The 13,357-nt window shown below is 42.6% G+C and overlaps 1 protein-coding gene across 6 annotated transcripts in view; it reads right to left on the bottom strand.

Annotated features, from left to right (window-relative positions):
- atp7a (ATPase copper transporting alpha) overlaps nucleotides 1–7,802 on the bottom strand; it is a 60,782-nt gene extending 52,980 nt beyond the window's left edge. For 3 of the 6 annotated variants that reach the window (XM_029771946.1, XM_029771953.1, XM_029771951.1), the window contains exons 1-2: nucleotides 7,569–7,802; nucleotides 4,563–4,601 (exon numbers count right to left, since the gene is read on the bottom strand). The gene's annotated coding sequence lies outside the window, so the exon portion shown is untranslated. Of the gene's footprint in view, nucleotides 1–4,483; nucleotides 4,602–7,568 lie in introns of all 6 variants that reach the window. The other 3 variants (XM_029771948.1, XM_029771949.1, XM_029771950.1) reach the window with 2 other exon arrangements.
- Nucleotides 7,803–13,357: the final 5,555 nt, after the last annotated feature.

Raw genomic sequence — 13,357 nt, 5'->3', positions numbered from 1 at the left:
CAGACAACTTTTTTTTTTTCAGGAGCCACCCCTAACTGCCTGTCAGGCGCCCACCCACTACTACCCCCCCCCCCCCCCTACTGCCTTTCAGGCGCTACCCCCCCCCCCCCCCACTGCCTGAAAGGCACCCTCTACTGCCTCGGTTTCAGGCGCCCACCCACTACTGCCTCGGTTTCAGGCGCCCACCCACTACTGCCTCGGTTTCAGGCGCCCACCCCCCACTGCCTCGGTTTCATGCGCCCACCACCCACTGCCTCGGTTTCAGGCGCCCACCCCCCACTGCCTCGGTTTCAGGCGCCCACCCCCCACTGCCTCGGTTTCAGGCTCCATTCCCCTACTGCCTCGGTTTCAGGCTTCATTCCCCTACTGCCTCGGTTTCAGGCTCCATTCTCCTACTGCCTCGGTTTCAGGCTCTATCCCCTACTGCCTTGGTAGCCATGAGTAAGGCACTTTGCCACCTAACTGCTTCAAGGGCAAGGCTGACCCTGTTCTGCTCCAAGCCTGTTCTGTGTTTGGTATGTCCTTGGGTTGTGTACGGTGACAACTTCTTCCAAACTTCTTCCATTTAAAAATTGAGGCCACTGTGTTTTTGGGGACCTTCAATGCTGCAAAAAATGTTTGGTACCCTTCCCGAGATCTGTGCCTCTACATAATCCTGTCTCTACGGACAATTCCTTCGACCTCATGGCTTGGTTTTGGCTTTGACATGCACTGTCAACTGTGGGACCTTATATAAACAGGTGTGTGCCTTTCCCCAAAAATGTTTAATCTATTTTGAATTCAAGCTGTAACAACAAAATGTGGGATAAATCAAGGGGTATGAATACTTTCTGAAGGCGCTTTAAATACTAGTGTTGCTAAAAGCAGCTACAAGCAATGTTCCCTCAATTTTCATCACTGAGCAAATTTCAGGACTGCTGAGCACAAACCTGAACTAGGTGAAAATGTGCAACTTCTGGCACGAGTTTACTGTGAACACTGGCTGTACCCGCTTTAATTTAGTTTTAACAGTGGTCAAGTAGTCTACTGCCCCTCTTGGGTTGTGCCGTGGTGGAGATCATTGTGGGCCATACTCGGCCTTGTCTCAGGATGGTAAGTTGGTGGTTGAAGATATCCCTCTAGTGGTGTGGGTGCTGTGCTTTGGCAAAGTGGGTGGGGTTATATCCTGCCTGCTTGGCTCTGTCCGGGGGTATCTTGGCCCTGTCGTCGGACGGGGCCACAGTGTCTCCCGACCCCTCCTGTCTCAGCCTACAGTATTTACGCTGCAGTAGTTTGTGTGTCGGGGGGCTAGGGTCAGTCTGTTATATCTGGAGTATTTCTCCTGTCTTATCCGGTGTCCTGTGTGAATTTAAATATGCTCTCTCTAATTCTCTATTTCTTTCTTGGAGGACCTGAGCCCTAGGACCATGCCTCAGGACTAACTGGCCTGATGACTCCTTGCTGTCCCCAGTCCACCAGGCCATGCTGCTGCTCCAGTTTCAACTGTTCTGCCTGCGGCTATGGAACCCTGACCTGTTCACCGGACGTGCTACCTGTCCCGGACCTGCTGTTTTCAACTCTCTAGAGAGAGCAGGAGCGGTAGAGATACTCTGAATGATCGGCTATGAAAAGCCAACTTACATTTACTCCTGAGGTGCTGACGTGTTGCACCCTCGACAACCACTATTATTATTATTATTATTATTATTATTATTATTATTATTATTAGACCCTGCTGGTCATCTATGAACATTTGAACATCCTGGCCATGTTCTGTTATAATCTCCAGCTGGTACAGCCAGAAGAGGACTGGCCACCCCTCATAGCCTGGTTCCTCTCTAGGTTTCTTCCTAGGTTCTGGCCTTTCTAGGGAGTTTTTTCCTAGCCACCGTGCTTCAACACCTGCATTGCTTGCAGTTTGGGGTTTTAGGCTGGGTTTCTGTACAGAACTTGGACATCAGCTGATGTAAGAAGGGCTTTATAAATACATTTGATTGATTGATACTATGGCTATTTGATCATAATGTAGGCATACCAGAGTGGCCTACCATAAAAAACAATGGAGAGAATGTCTCCCATAACATTTTAACATGGAATTAGCTGTTCAAATCATTCAGTCTACAGTATCAGCCAATGTGTGGTGTTCAGTGTAGGTCTACATTCCTTGAGACTTTTGAAAAAACATGCAGGGCTTGACATTAACCTGTTTATCCACTTGTCCTTCAGACAAGGAGGCGACTGAAAATGTTGTGTTGTTTGATGCAGGAAACCACTTTACAAAATAAAATGCATCATTATTCCCATAGCATTATTACAGAGAATCAGACAAATTATGCTACCCTCTGCCTGTAGGCTACTTAGCTTATTCAAGCCCATCTCAAAATACAACAATGCCCCTTTAAGACATAAAAAAACTCCTTCACTGACTTGTTTTTCAAAGATGTCTAGAAATGCACACATTTTGTAGGAAGCAATCTCTCCCCCCATTGTTGACTACACATGATCTATAACTGGGCTAATAACTCGAAGGATATGAACACATGTACACACTCTGGCTTTGATCTCAAAACAAGTGCATCTTCTGACGACCGCTCATGCTGTAAACACAGTCCAGTTCAAAGTGAATGGCACAGATCCATATATGGCAATGGTCTATTTGCATATAAGCCTACCGCAGCTCTGATTGGTTATGGTGCACTGGTCTGTTTACAGTACAGGCCTGAGTCGTGCCTGTCAATGCAATAGAATCCTACTCTGATCCATTCTGCCTACAACAACATCTCTTGCAAAGTTAGTTTTGCATACTAAGTCTTGCATAGTTTGGTTTGTTTCGGGTATGTTACATTGAAAGTGGCTAATAATACGTTGATTCGATCACAATTTCCACAGTAAAGGGAAACGTTGATAGTGTTAACTAACGGGGACAACTGAGTGAAGTTCAATCCCGTGCTTTGCCCGCATGCAGCTTAGAGGGAACATTGGCTACAAGGAACCTACCTAGTTAGCCATCTCTTGTTATAATTCATATAATGACATAAAGGATGTTTATATAGTGAATGGAATCCTATCCGTACCCCCAAGCCATAATAGATGATCACGACTGACAAGACAGGTGGGTCACTGTATGCGCAATTTGGACACCTCTAGGGCTGTCAGGACTAGCTACCTCAGACAAGTTACATCATAGGACTCCTCTAGGTTAGCTAGTAATGGCAGGAAAGTCCTTTGGTTAGCTTTACGTAACATAGCTTAATAGTATTTTTGGGATTGGCATTTCTAACATTAAAGATGCAATATGTAGAAATCGCTCTGCCATTTCCTGGTTACTAAAAATGGCTGCAATATGCAGAAATCGCTCTGCCACAACCTCTTCCTCAATGTGAGCAAGACAAAGGAGATAATCGTGGACTACAGGAAAAGGTGGGCCGAACAGGCCCTCATTAACATCGACGGGGCTGTAGTGGAGCAGGCCGAGAGTTTCAAGTTCCTTGGTGTCCACATCACCAAGACAGTTGTGAAGCGGGCACGACAAAACCTATTCCCCCTCAGGAGACTGAAAAGATTTGGCATGGGTCCCCAGATCCTCAAAATGTTCAAAATCTACACCATCGAGAGCATCTGACCGGTTGCATCACCGCCTGGTATAGCAACTGCTTGGCATCTGATCGTAAGGCGCTAGAGGGTAGTGCATATTGGCCCAAGCTTCCTGCCATCCAGGACCTATATAATAGGCGTGTCAGAGGAAAGCCCATAAAACTGTCAGAGACACCAGTCACCCAAGCGTTTTCTCTGCTACCTCACGGCAAGAGATAACAGAGCGCCAAGTCTAAGACCAAAAGGCTCCTTAACAGCTTCTACCCCCAAGCCATAAGACTGCTGAACAATTAATCAAATGGCCACCGGACTATTTACATTGACACCCCCCTCCCCTCAATTTGATTTGTACACTGCTGCGACTCGCTGTTTATTATCTATGCCTAGTCACTTCACCCCTACCTACAGGTGGGTAATTCTGCAACTACAAGAATTTCTATGTCCTCAGGCTCAATTTTGGGGATTTTATAAAACATATGCATAATTTCCATCACAGTCATTTCCATCACAAACGTAACTGTGATGGAAATGACAGAACGTGGTGGAAATGACAGAAATCCATTATGTTATTACTTTTAGTTTAGGCTTTTTTAATCCTGTTTTAAATGACTTTAATCTAGAAAATGCTCCAAGGTGTGCACAATTGAATTGGAAAACTTAATTTTTAGAAGATGCCACATAGGACAGCACAGAGGTCACAGACATAGAAACAAAATAAAACATTATCCTATACGATACCAGGAACATCTGCAAAAAGACGGAGAGATACTGGAAGAAAAAAGAGGGGGGAGAAGTGATATCAATCTCTGAGCTTACAAAGCGAGAACAAAGAAGCAAGAGATGGCAATGAAAATGTAACCAACGGAATAGAAGACAGACTTTAAAGAGAACGGTTACAATGGAGACCTACCCATCAGGCACCACACCACCTCAGTCACCAGATGACTTGCAGCCAGAACATGAGGCTAACATACCTGCCCCTAACTTACCTGCCCCTGATGCACACCCTGATACCCCTTCCTCATCATCTGCAACAGGAATGAGAAGTTTAATATTTGCTGGAAGGAAAAAGGTTGGAAGAGGTCAGACAAAAACAGAGATCTTTGCATGACAAATGTCAAACCTGATAAAGCTTAACGGAAAACTGAGAAATACAAAATAAGGAATGATCAACGGATGAAGAAAATAGATAGACAAGATTCCCCAAAGACAAAACAGAAAATCAAGGGAACTCTGAAGAACTTGAAAAGGATTTTATTGTTTCAAAATGCCATCATTGCAGAGTTAAAGCAAAAGTATAAAAAAATGCACAGTGCCAAGGACAAACAAGTGGCTTCAAAAAAGTTCAGAGGCAACATCCTGAGAAAATATGGCCTGGTCAAAGCTGCAAACAGAGAATTTGGATTTTCAGCTAAAGCATTGAGGGCAAATGAAAACAGGCCAACAAGTATTCAATACTCCAGGAAAAATCAGTGTAACATAATTAGCACAGCCACAGAAAAAAAATCACTAGATTCTATCAACATGATGACAACAGGGAAAAGGACACACTAAAGAGGAACAAGAACAAAAATCAGAAGCGCTTCTTGAATGACACAATTCAGAACCTTTATCAGGATTTTAAGAGGGAATATTCAGAGATTAAAAATGTCCTATGAATTCTTTAAAATACGTCCTTTTTGGGTTGTCAAGCCAACAGTCCAGGATAGGGACACATGCCTCTGCAAAACCCACGCCAACCTCCAGTACATGGTGGACAAACTACAGCATCACAAAGTGATCAGATGCAGCAACAATGAGAACCTTATTGAGTCTTTGTGCTCAATTGAGTATTGTGAACCTGAAGAAAGAGTGCATGTACACAGAGTTCTCCCTTTGTCAAGCCAAAGAGCTTAAAACAGCTGACTTTGATGCTGGTGAGCAGACATGGTGGTTTGAGTGGAAAAACAAAGCTGAAGAGAGAGTGAAGGAAAAACAAACAGGGGAAACATGGAGAAGTTCACTGTACATTTGACAGTAAAAGAAAAGATGTGTGGCACACTGCATATTCTACTGGAGGACCTTTCCAAAGGATTGAAAGAGAAGTTGGCAACCATTGTAGAACATGTACAACTTTCGACACCAATACTCCAAACTGAAAGAATTTTTAAAAATCTGCGGAAAGAGAAGATCATTGTGCATATTGACTTTTACATGTTCTACAATGGTTATTGTTCAAAATGTTTGCAATAAAATATTGTTTTCATCCTTTTTTTTTACATAGATGTCATTTCCACCACACCTTGTCATTTCCACCACACCCATATGTTTAGGTAAATGAGTATATTATGTATAATTTACATTGACTGATTTGTTTTAGATATGGAAATCATATGGCTGTTATCATCATCATCTCACAAAAAGGTTGGGTGGAAATATCTTCTTTTTTAATGATAAATAAATATGTTCAGCTGTCACAAAGGCAAGTTTATACATTCAGGACGTTGTGTTGAATTATTCATTTTAGGAAGACCTTAAAAAGCACTTAACATAATATTCAATGCAAGTTAATGTACAAATGTATAAAAAATGTGTTATAAAATAATTGTGTTATAAAATAATTGTATGATATTTCATTTTCAACTAAAATGGATGTTTAATGATGTGATGGAAATGACATTCGTCTATGGCTGTTTGAGAAAAAGGACGAAAATATATCAATTCCTGAATAGTACGATCGCAGCCATTATCAGATATTATTTCTAGACAAATCAAACACGATTATAAAAATGGTAAAATGGTATTTCAATACATTTTAATTTCTGAAAGCTTGCCGAGCCAAAGTGCCCGAAGTTGCAGAATCACCCAGGTACAAATGACCTCAACTAACATTGACTTGGTACCGTCAACCCCTGTATATAGCCTCGTTATTGTTATTTTATTGTGTTACTTTAGTTTATTTAGTAAATATTTTCTTAACTTTTCTTGAACTGCACTGTTGATTAAGAGCTTGTAAGTAAGCATTTCACAGTAAGGTTACTTGTTGTATTCAGCGCATGTGACAAATAAAGTATGATTTGATTTTTGATTTGATTTCCTGGTTACTAAAATAATAGTTTATGTGACAAAACAAGCACTGTGAAATATATTTTCAATAACCAAAATTGTTGTATTTTCAGCTGTTTGAAGCTGGTGTACAAAACCGAAAGCAAAAGACGCAAAAACGAACTTTAAAGACGGGCAGTAAAGAATCAGCTCACATAGAACAGATCTACAACTTAGACTTGCTTTCAATGAAAATTACGTTTCTATAAGTTACATTTCTACTCACATTGGCTTAATAGAAAACTATGACACCACAGCAAATGCTCAGTAATTTATTTTCGTATGAGGTGCAATCTGTATTTTAAATCATAGCTATATTATATTAGCATAGCTAGCCCAATAATGGACTAAAGGAGCCTACGTTACTCTGGGCGGCAGGGTAGCCTAGTGGTTAGAGCGTTGGACTTGTAACCGAAAGGTAGTTCAATAAAAATACTCGGACCTTAGCTAACAACTTTGGTTATTGAAATATATATTTCACATTGCTTGTTTTGTTACATGTTCATTTTGAAGATGCATTTGCTCTGGAAGCCCGAAACAGCCAATTTAAACGTGAATGGATTCTCAATTGCGTTACTGTTCTAGAAACATAGCTATATCCCTCTAATTTAAGATCACATCAAAAATAATTTCACGAATGCAAAATACACCGTGTACACTGATTTAACACAGTTGCAGCCGACTTTGTCCTCGGGGCTAAACTCCCCCATAAAGAAGACGCCTTCATCCAATGACTCCTATGTGTAATGTAATTGCAATAAATGTCATGATCAAGGGCTAGCTAGCTTTTAATTCTTTGGATCTGCTTTCCAGTCAAGCACCAACAAACTGCTGTTAGCTACTAAACCTAGATAGCTATAAGTAGCTAAAGCAAACGCTATTTTCAAGACAAAACATGTCCAGATATTTACCTGTTTAACTAGAAGACAACCATGTAGCTAAGTTGAGGATGTTGACGTTGCAAAAACGATATTCGGAGTTGTTAAGGGTGGAGAAAGTTGGCTTTCCTGGCTTGTTTTCTTGCTAGCAAGTTTGTGGTCTCCTTATAGCCGCAACAAGTGCTGTACTACAGCTTGTATCTAAATACAAGAACATTGACATGCCTTGTTTAGGGTGTCGATTCGTGGTTTTTCATGGTGACGTCACACGGTTCAAATTGCGGGGATCTGCGCAAGAGAGAGGAGGATGAGCTGTGAAGGGGGCAGCATGTGATGAACTTGGGGGTAAAATCATACTTGAGTAAAAATAAATGACTCAAGTAAAAGTGAAAGTCAACCAGTAAAATCATACTTGAGTAAAAGTCCAAACGTATTTGGTTTTAAATATACTTAAGTCTCAAAAGTAAAAGTATAAATAATTTAAAATTCCTTATATTAAGCAAATTATTTAAAAAATGTACAGATAGCCAGGGTCACACTCCAACACTCAGACATTATTTACAAAAAAGCATTTGTGTTTAGTGAGTTCGCCAGATCAGATGCAGGAGGGATGACCAGGGATTTTCTCTTTAAGTCTGTGAATTAGACCATTTTCCTGTATGGAGTAAAATTACATTATTTTCTTTAGGAATGTAGCGGAGTAAAAGTTGTCAAAAATATAAATTGTAAAGTAAAGTACAGGTACCCAAAAAAGCTACTTAAGTAGTACTTTTAAGTATTTATACTTAAGTACTTTACACCACTGGTGCCTCTAAATATTCTAAACTGGTTTCATCCATTGGTTTCCTATCCTCGTCTCCTTCCCTTCGTTTGCACTGATCTGTGAATAACTTTAGCATAGTTCATATTTTGTAGCTTACGTTGTACACAGCTGTACAAAAGCAAGTTACATTGTGGCGATTAGGCTTAGATATGTTTTTTTTCTATTCTATTATTTTCTTTTCCAAGTTAGGCATGACTTACCATGCTCTGAATGGAGCTGTATGCATGCTACACAGTGCTGCTTAAGTACAGACTTTCTAATTAACATTACCTTGGTTTGGTATAGAACAAACACCACACAAAACATGGAGTCAGAAGTCAGAACCAAATAGGTATATCCTTGACTAATCAAAATGACACATGGATAAATGCACAGTAGGAAGGGACGTGCCAACCAGCTAACCAGCTACAAATAATAATAATAAGGACAACAATGGCATACCCGGTAATTCCAGAACCAGAGCCTATGGACATGAAGGGCGATACATACAACAACTGGACATTTCTTTATAGCACAATGGGAAAACTATGAGATAGCTACCGGTCTGGACAAAAAGGAAGCAAAAGTCTACACAGCAACTCTGCTAACCGTGATGGGAAAGAAATGTCTTCTCTTACAGCAGCATCACCATATCAAATCAAATCAAATGTTATTGGTCACATACACATGGTTAGCAGATGATAATGCGAGTGTAGTGAAATGCTTGCGCTTCGAGTTTCGACAGTGCAGTAATATCTAACAAGTAATCTAACAATTCCACAACAACTACCTAATACACACAAATCTAAAGGGATGAAATAAGAATATGTACATATAAATATATGGATGAGTGATGACCGAGCAGCATAGGCAAGATGTAAAAGATGGTATAAAATACAGTATATACATATGAGATGAGTAATGTAAGATATGTAAACATTATTAAAGTGACTAGTGTTCCATTTACTAAGTGGTCAATGATTTCGAGTCTGTATGTAGGCAGCAGCCTCTCTGTTTTAGTGATGGCTGTTTAACAGTCTGATGGCCTTGAGATAGAAGCTGTTTTTCAGTCTCTCGGTCCCAGATTTGATGCACCTGTACTGACCTCGCCTTCTGGATGGCAGCGGGGTGAACAGGCAGTGGCTCGGGTGGTTGTTCTCCTTGATGATCTTTTAGGCCTTCCTGTGACATCGGGTGCTGTAGGTGTCCTGGAGGGCAGATAGTTTTCCCCCGGTGATGCGTTGTGCAGACCGCACCACCCTCTGGAGAGCCTTGTGGTTGTGGGCGGTGCAGTTGCCATACCAGGTGGTGATACAGCCCCGACAGGTGCTCTCAATTATGCATCTGTAAAAGTTTGTGAGGGTTTTAGGTGACAAGCCACATTTCTTCAGCCTCCTGCGGTTGTAAAGCTGCTGTTGCGACTTTTTCACCACACTGTCTGTGTGGGTGGGTGGACCATTTCAGTTTGTCTGTGATGTGTAAGCAGAGGAACTTAAAACTTTCCACCTTCTCCACTGCTGTCCCGTCAATGTGTATGGGGGGTGCTCCCTCTGCTGTTTCCTGAAGTCCATGATCCTCTCCTTTGTTTTGTTGACGTTGAGTGAGAGGTTGTTTTCCCGACACCATACTCCGAGTGCTGTTACCTCCTCCCTGTAGGCTGTCTCGTTGTTGTTGGTAATTAAGCCCACTAATGTTGTGTCATCTGCAAACTTGATGATTGAGTTGGAGGTGTGCATGGCCACGCAGTCATGGGTGAACAGGAAGTATAGGAAGGGGCTGAGAGAACGCACCCTTATGGGGCCCCAGTGTTGAGGATCAGCGAAGTGGAGATGTTGTTTCCCACCTTCACCACCTGAGGGCGGCCCGTCAGAAAGTCCAGGACCTAGTTGCATAAGGCGAGGTTGAGACCCAAGGCCTCAAGCTTAATGATGAGCTCGGAGGGTACTATGGTGTTGAATGCTGAGCTGTAGTCAATAAACAGCATTCTTACATAGCTATTCCTCTTGTCCAGATGGGATAGGGCAGTGTGTGGTGTGATGGCGATTGCATCGTCTGTGGACCTATTGCGGTGGTATGCAAAATGAAGTGGGTCTAGGGGGGCAGGTAAGGTGGAGGTGATATGATCCTTGACTATTCTCTCAAAGCACTTCATGATGACAGAAGTGAGTGCTACGGGGCGATTATAATTTAATTCAGTTATCTTTGCCTTCTTGGGTACAGGAACAATGGTGGCCATCTTGAAGCATGTGGGGACAGCAGACTGGGATAGGGAGCAATTGAATATGTCCGTAAATACACCAGCCAGCTGGTCTGCACATGCTCTGAGGACTCGGCTATCGATGCCGTCTGGGCCGGCAGCCTTGCGAGGGTTAATGCGTTTAAATGTCTTATTTACGTCGGCCACAGAGTAGGAGAGGGGGACCCAGCAGTACATGGTAGCGGGCCGCGTCAGTGGCACTGTATTATCCTGAAAGCGGGCAAAGAAGGTTTTTAGTTTGTGTCGAATCAAGACGTCAGTGTCCGTGACGTGGCTGGTTTTCTTTTTGTAGTCCGTAATTGCTGTCTCGTGTCTGAACCGTTGAATTGCGACTCCACTTTGTCCCTATATCGACATTTCGCTTGTTTGATTGCCTTGCGGCGAGAATAACTACACTGTTTATATTCGGCCATATTCCCAGTCATCTTTCCATGGTTGAATGTGATGGGTTGTGCTTTTCGTTATGCCCGAATGCCGCGATCTATCCACAGTTTCTGGTTAGGGTAGGTTGTAATAGTCACAGTGGGTACAACATCTCCAATGGACTTATAAACTCACTCACCGAATCAGCATATAAATCAATATTATTCTCAGAGGCTGCCCGGAACATTTCCCAGTTCGCTTGATCAAAAAAATCTTGAAGCGTGGATTCCGATTGGTCAGACCAGCATTGAATAGTTCTTGTCATGGGTACATCCTGTTTGTGTTTCTGCCTATAGGACGGTAGGCGCAAAATGGAGTCGTTGTCGGATTTGCCGAAGGGAGGGCGGGGGATGGCCTTGTATGCATCGCGGAAGTTAGAGCAGCAGTGATCCAGTGTATTGCCTGTGAGAGTGCTACAATCAATGTGCTGATAGAATTTAGGTAGCCTTGTTCTCAAATTTGCTTTGTTAAAGTCTCCAACTACAATAAATGCAGTCTCAGGATGTATGGTTTCTAGTTTGCATAGAGTCCAGTGAAGTTCCTTGAGGGCCGATGTGGAATAGGCTTGAGGTGGGATATACACGGCTGTTACAATCACCGACCAGAATTCTCTTGGGAGATAATATGGTCGGCATTTGACTTGAGTTCCTGTGTGTTGTTACGATTACACCATGAGTCATTAATCAGGGGGCATACACCTCCACCCTTCTTCTTCCCAGAGAGATGTTTATTTCTGTTGGCGCGACGCATGAAGAATCCTGGTGGCTGTAACGACTCCGACAACGTATCCCAAGAGAGCCATGTTTCCATGAAACAGAGAATGCTACAATCCCTGATGTCTCTCTGGAAGGCAACCCTTGCCCTAATTTTTTATTTATTTATTTTTATTTCACCTTTATTTAGCCAGGTAAGCTAGTTGAGAACAAGTTCTCATTTGCAACTGCGACCTGGACAAGATAAAGCAAAGCAGTTCGACACATATAACAACACAGAGTTACACATGGAATAAACAAACATACAATCAATAATACAGTAGGAAAATCTATATACAGCATGTGCTAATGAGGTAAGATAAGAGAGGTAAGGCAATAAATAGGCCATGGTCGCAAAGTAATTACAATTTAGCAATTAAACACTGGAATGGTAGGATGTGCAAAGGATGAATGTGGAAGTTGAGATACTGGGGTGCAAAGGAGCAAGATAAATAAATAAATAAATAAATACAGTATGGAGATGAGGTAGATTGGATGGGATATGTACAGGTGCAGTGATCTGTGAGCTGCTCTGACAGCTGGTGCTTAAAGCTAGTGAGTGAGGTAAGAGTCTCCAGATTCAGAGATTTTTGCAGTTCGTTCCAGTCATTGGCAGCAGAGAACTGGAAGGAGAGGCGGCCAAAGGAAGAATTGGCTTTGGGGGTGACCAGTGAGATATACCTGCTGGAGCGCGTGCTACGGGTGGGTGCTGCTATGGTGACCAGTGAGCTGAGATAAGATGGGGCTTTACCTAGCAGAGACTTGTAGATGACCTGGAGCCAGTGGGTTTGGCAACGAGTATGAAGCAAGGGCCAGCCAATGAGAGCATACAGGTCGCAGTGGTGGGTAGTATATGGGGCTTTAGTGACAAAACGGATGGCACTGTGATAGACTGCATCCAATTTGCTGAGTAGAGTGTTGGAGGCTATTTGTAAATGACATCGGCGAAGTTGAGGATTGGTAGGATGATCAGTTTTATGATCAGTTTGGCAGCATGAGTGAAGGATGGTTTGTTGCGAAATAGAAAGCCGATTCTAGATTTAATTTTGGATTGGAGATGTTTAATGTGAGTCTGGAAGGAGAGTTTACAGTCTAACCAGACACCTAGATATTTGTAGTTGTCCACATATTCTAAGTCAGAACCGTCCAGAGTAGTGATGCTGGACGGGCGGGCAGGTGCGGGCAGCGATCGGTTGAAGAGCATGCATTTAGTTTTACTTGCATTTAAGAGCAGTTGGAGGCCACGGAAGGAGAGTTGTATGGCATTGAAGCTCATCTGGAGGTTAGTTAACTGTGTCCAACGAAGGGCCAGAAGTATACAGAATGGTGTCTACCTTGTTGTCTAGAGACTGGACATTGGCGAGTAATATACTCGGAAGCAGTGGGGGGTGTGCACGCCTTTAAAGTCTGACCAGGAGGCGGCTCCATCTACCTCTTTTGCGGTGATGTTGTTTTGAGTCGGCCTCTGGGATTAGATCCAATGTCCTGTGTGGTGGTGCGAACAAATGATCCTGTTCCGGAAAGTCATATTTCTGGTCATAATGTTGGTAAGTTGACGTTGCTCTGATATCCAATTGATCTTCCCGGC

This window comes from Salmo trutta, chromosome 13 (genome assembly GCF_901001165.1).
Source record: "Salmo trutta chromosome 13, fSalTru1.1, whole genome shotgun sequence".
NCBI lineage: Eukaryota > Metazoa > Chordata > Actinopteri > Salmoniformes > Salmonidae > Salmo > Salmo trutta.
The sequence above is the reverse complement of the archived record's forward strand: the minus strand, read 5'-3'. Positions and strand labels throughout refer to the sequence as shown.